We start from the raw sequence: 6,397 nt of genomic DNA on the forward strand, positions 1-6,397 counted from the left end.
ACATTACTTAGAAGCTTCCTTACAGTAGCTCCATGCAGGCCAAAGTGGAAAACTGGAAAACATAGGTATATGAGAGTGTCTTAAAATGTCCTTGTTTCTCATGTAGATGATCTTTTTGGATAAAAGAAGGTGGGGTTAGCAAGGGAATAGTGGGATAAAGGTAAGTATTGGAATAGATATATATTGATTTTGCAGAGATGAGATGAAAACAATAACCCAGATAGAAAGGACAGAACATGTGAGATCTTAAAAAGAAATAATAATAGTAGAGAAGTGCTGATAATTTTCTTTTAGAACCTCATGGAGCATTCCACACGAAGGAAAATGCATCTTCAAAACTTCATACCAGAAATATAATTGAATCCTAAGTTGGCTATCCTTTTCTAAATAATTCAGACCGTGATTTGACTGCCCTTTCTTCAAGCTTTCTCAAGACCCTGATCAGAAAGAACTTTGGATAACCTTAAATCCCAAAATACCTCTGCACATTTTCTCTGCTCCAAGTCCTAGTCATCCAGTGGAACAGAGGAAAGGCACTCAATGACAGTGTGGGAAAACTACCAAGTCTTCTAAAATAAGTAATTTACTTCACTATTAAAACTGAAGTTGGCACCCAAAAGCCTACATTAGAAGGCTGTACAACCCATCCCTCATGCCCAGTGTGCATCCTACTAAGGACAACATTCACTGTAAACGCCACTTTCTTTCCGGGAGTACCATCAGAGTTACCTCTTTCATGTGGAAGGCAGGTATCAACAGAACTCCCTCTCCAAAGCATGGAACCATAGAGATCATCATAAGAAATCATCAAAGTCTCACTCAGGAAGTCATTCAGATTAGCCTAAACTCACAGCCCAGGGTTGATATGAATAAGGGAATTCCCCTTGACTGCTTTATAGGACAAGATGAAGACTGGACAATCTTTAACATATCTTTTGCACCTAGTTTAATAGTTCAAGTAAATTGGCAAAGTCAACATAAAAACTTTAAGAGTAACAATCCAGCTTTCCATAATTATACAGTAGTTCATGAAGGCAAGTTTAAGGTAAACAGGGCATGTTGGCCCTTCTACTTGAACTCTTTATTAAGGATTCCTTTAATTATGTTCTATGAGAGACACTAAAGTTTGGTTTCAATCTCTATTTGTCGGATTAACTAGATTGTTGTTCTCTTGGAAATGCCTATCATAGCAAAGAAAATTATAGGGAAAATACACAATTATTTGGACATAATTATCCATAGACATCTCATATTTTGTTCATGGAAGTATGTGAACAGCCTTGGAAATAGACATACTGAGTCTACTGAGTCTTACTCTTCTGAAATAGAGTAAAAGAACCCTATATATAAGATAATATTTCCTACAGGATAAAGAACACATATTTTCACCTGAAACTCTAAAATGCTAGGTTTCCCTAAGCTTGGGGGCTCTCAGCTACATCCTGAGCTGTGATAAAGCTAAACCTACATGATCAGCATCTTCTTAAGCCTTAGTACATCTCAACATGAGAACTGGGAGCTGTAGGGACTGATAGACACATAAATGACATACTACCTGCTGTGCTTTGATGAAATGTCTTTTGTATCTGGCATGGGAGTCCCATGCTTTCTCCTGGCACTTAGAAAATGGTAGCAGGATTATCGCATATCTGCTTACAAATAGATTAAAAGTCTTGGACCTTTTATGATGCTTGATAGTGCCTAGGATTCTCAAAGTAAATACATTTTAACCAGTATGTTAAGGGTGGGGGCTAAATCCAGAATAGGAAAGAAATATACTATGGTGATTTCCTGTTTTTTCATTGTTAATTTATGTATTTATTTCCCAATTGGCAAATTTCCCCTTCACTAAATGGAAACAATACTCAAGAACATAGTTCTCACTAGCCAGCCTTCAATTAAGGAAAAAAAAATGCATATTTATTTAGTTAATTTGCAACTTGATAGATAGGCATGCTTCCATTTCATGATTATTATTTGGGATATAAATATTTTCAATTAAAATATGAAAATATAAAATAATGGTATCAATTGTTTAGGAAATATTTTGTAGAACTATTATTAGAATATGATTGCAACTCCTAATGTGTTGCTTTGCCAAATGAGCTGTACAAAGTATGTGTCTGTAATGAATCATTTGTACAATTTCAGAAACACAAAAATGCAAGCACTGCAAAGGGGATAGAGTCCCAGAGCAGTACTGTGGAACCTCACGAGAGTTGTATATTTTTCAGTGTGTGCAAATATGTGATCACTTAAGTTGTTTTTTATATATACCTATTTTAAGGCTATGAAACAACATGAGTTAATTAAATGCCAGTATGTTTTAATATAGTCCATAAAATTATTCATAACATGTTTGTAGTCTGTATCTTTTCCATAATTTCTGACAGTTTAAATGCAGATCATCCCTTTGGAATGGACAGAAGAAATATGCATTCCAACCCATTTAAACATAAAGCACCAGAGGGAACGCAGGCCTTGGGAACAGCTGTTTGGAGGGACTGATTTCTCATAAATATTAAATCTAATTTTTCCAATTATAGCTAATGCATATGAATGTAAAACTAGTAGTGGCATACTATTATTTTAAAATATCATATGGTTAATGTATTTGGGTTCATTTAAAGTTTAACAGTGTAAGGATAAGGATTCCAACTTTCAGTATTGTTGACAAACCTCTAAACAAGATGATTCAATTGATTCTCATACACATTTTCATTAAAATGCTCATGTTAATTATGTTAATTTTACCTCAACATTGTAAAAATATTTCGTTTCTTATATACCTACTGAATACACACACGTACAATTTAAATAGATAGCATTTAACTTCAAAATTGTTAACACAGGCATTAGATGTTTCTGAAATACCAATTTGCTATAACTATGATTATGAGTTCTTATATGATGCATAAACTTGAATGTATAAATTATATATCCACAAATGTTAATGTATATGTTTAGAATAGGCTTGTAAGATCAAACCTAACATCACTTGGCTAATGAGCATGTATTATAGAATCAAGAATTCGGTGATTTCATCATTCTGTGAGGGGGCAGGTTCCACATGTGGAAGTTAGAGATCAACCTCAAGTATCATTTTTCAGGAGTTATTCACCTTGTTTCATTTTCTGGTTTTTGTTTTGAGATAGGGTCTCCCTGTTGTTCTAGCTTCCCTAGAACTCACTATGTAGACCAGGCTGGCCTCAGTCTCGCATAGATTCACCTGCCTCTGCCTCCGGAGTGCTAGGATTAAAGGTGTTGTAAAGTTAAATTCACTGCTGGAAGGCATACGTGGAGTCTGCTTCCCTCCTCCCACTGTCCTTAGGACAACCCAAGGAAAAAATTCTCCAAAACCGCCTTTTGGAAAATCCAAAAGAGTTTATTGGACTTGCTAGCTAAACTTGGGGTGCTAGTTTACTTACAGAAGAGTGGGTGGCCCCTCATTCACGGCTGTACCGGAAAATCCACATGCAAACATGAATCCTATGGCTTCCCAACAGCCACACAAAATGACGAGAGACCTGTCTTGCGGTTTTCTTGCCTTATATATCCTTAGCCCCTTCCTCCTCTCATGCAGCTCAGGTCAACTGATTGGATGGGAGAGGTATCAGGACCTGGGCTATGTGCCTCCTGCAGAGCATGGGAAGGAGGTGGGACTATAGCTTGCCATCATAGTGGTCAGAGGAACTTCCAGGTTACAGGTGTGCATCACTATGCCTGGTTTTTACCTTGTTTTTTGAGACAGTCTCTTAATGGCCTGGAGCTCGCCTGATGCTCTAAGCCAGCAAGTCACAGCCATGCCCCTCTTTTGGCATCCTCAGCACAGGAATCACAAGCACAGCCGTGCCTGGCATTTTTACATGGGTTCTGGGGATTGAAATTAGGTCCTCAGGCTTCTGTGGCTGACCAGGATACCTCCCCAGTTCCTTCGCCATTCCTAACCAAATTACAGGAAGGTCTACTGGGTTATTGAACTCTCTAAAAGACAAAGGAAAGGAATTGGGTTCTAGACTGAGGAAAAAAAAAAAAAGAGAGAAAAGCAAGAGGGGGAATGAAGAAGAAAACAGAAGAAATGAAGTAATGGAAAAGCCAAGGAGAAAAGGAAAGAAAGAGCTACACAAATGCTATTGTAGCTATGCAGCAAGCAGTGTGTATTATTTATTATCTCTAGTTTACTACACAATAACTAGAATCAGACTGTGGAAATACCATGCCTTCCAGCCAGAAAGTCACTTGCTTAAGCAGAAACACTGACCTTTCTGCTTCATTTTCCATGTCCACATGTCTGAGTGGCATAAAAATTCAGGTGTGCAGTAGTAGAGGAAGAATATCACAAATGAGAACATGAGGTGATTTAAAAAATGACCCAAAGAACTGTTGTGCATGAAGCCCCATGTTGCTTCAGATTCCCTAAAATTAAGCTGTGTTGTCTACAGTCCTGATCTTGCCATTCAGACACAGAGGAAAGTTACCTGCTGACTCCTTGAAACAAAATGAGTTTCCTCTAATCTTTCATATCAGTGAAACTCTGTGCCTGTTTTGTGATCTTATCATTTCTGTTTTCTTTATAATTATTTACAATACCTTCTATCTGCACACTCCTCAGGCATCTTATTCAAATAATATCCATCCTTGCACAGAACAAGTATTCAGAAAGCCATTTAGATATGAAGGGATGCATTTTGTATGATGAATGCTAATAAGCTTATAGGAAGGAAGGGAGGGAGGAAGGGAGGGAGGAAGGGAGGGGAGAGGAGAGGAGGGGAGGGACAGGAGGGTGGCTACTTTAGATTTTGAAACTTATAGATGAATACATGATTGTCACTACTGAGAACTGAATTCAGAACTGTGAATGGTCTGGGCAAAACTGTGAATGTCATGATCAGTCACTGTGTATTCATTAGAAGCATCTGCATAGTCATTGCACCCCCAACACCACCACCAATAACCCATGCCTCAAAAGCCTCCGTTTTGGATTATGAGGTCTAATAACTCATCTACACAAGATCCTTAAAACATTGATACAGGAAAAGTGGGGGTCTTTGAGAGCAAGTGTTGTCACAAAAGCACAATGCTCATCTCAAAGGGAATAAGGAATAGTTTATTCTGGAGCCAAATATGAGTGACCATGGCCCTGGAATATAGATTCAGGTTACCCCAATTCCATGTTCCAAGGTTGTAATAGTTTCATGAAATTTTTATAGTAACAGAACAAGAAAAGTCATAAATAAAGACACTTTTCAAATACATTGGTGGATACATTCAGTACAGGTCATAGCAAAGCAGGGGGAATTCTATGATAGGTCTCCAGTGCTGTCTGTTGACATTCTTACCTTTTGATTGGTGGGAGTGAGCTGTTTCTTTTGTTAAGCTAATATATTTTATGAGTCACAAGATGTTAAAGTCAGAAGCAGAGGTGGGCAAAGAGTGGTTATGCGGGGACTAAAGATAACCCAAGATTATTAGGCTCTGGATCAGTAACATTCCAAACTCTCCACAGTTATTGAAGGGTTAGTCAGTTGGTTAGTCTTGTGGGAAGCTCAGTTCAAGATGCAGAATTTTTCTGGGAACTTTTATTCACTTAACAGAGGCCTTTTCTCCTTAGCTGGGCAAAATCTGGGGGTCTAAGGTCCCAGAAAGCCAATGACCAACTGAAATCATCTCAGGTCGGCAGCTTTCAGGTCCTTTGTCCCTCAACTCTTAAGAATGAATCCCATGGACGATGAGGGAAGTAAATTTTTAGAAAGGAACTTACAGATTCATAGATTGGCATTTAGGAGAGGAGAAGCAAGCAGAGAACTCCTGTTCAGCAAGAACAGGTCCCAAGACAAAGGCTGCCCTTGAGGAGTTCCATCTATATGTTAACATTTTCCTAGGCTGAGGTATCAATTTCAGTCACACATAGAGCTTCTAGGTGACAGTGCTCCAGACCAGGAGCCAGAGGCCAGAGCCACAAACACTTGTGGCATTTTTTGCCTTTGGCTAGGACACAACAAAGGACATTTTCAGTTTCTGGCCAAGTACTAGAATCAAAACTGCTCTTTTTCATGGTCTGTGACCCTAAAACTGCTTGACCAGTTTCTATCACCTGTACTCACCACCATTGTCTACAGCACAGAAAACAAAGACAGGCATCATCGTCATTATCATCGCCTATATCAAGCATACAAAGCTTGGGCTTTCTCTTCATTTACAAAAGGAAATAAACTGTCCACAGAATACAGGAGAGAAATGGTTTCTTGTAATTTAAAAAAAAAAAAAAATACAGAACAGGGGAGATTTAGTTCTTTTTCTTTCTTTTTCAAAAAATATTTTATTAACATTGCTTTCTCTTAGAAGTAACATGATTACATTGAAAGACTTTGTATAGTTTGGAGAATTTAGAGAGTGA

Source organism: Nannospalax galili, unplaced genomic scaffold, assembly GCF_000622305.1.
Source record: "Nannospalax galili isolate Female #2095 unplaced genomic scaffold, S.galili_v1.0 scaffold293, whole genome shotgun sequence".
NCBI lineage: Eukaryota > Metazoa > Chordata > Mammalia > Rodentia > Spalacidae > Nannospalax > Nannospalax galili.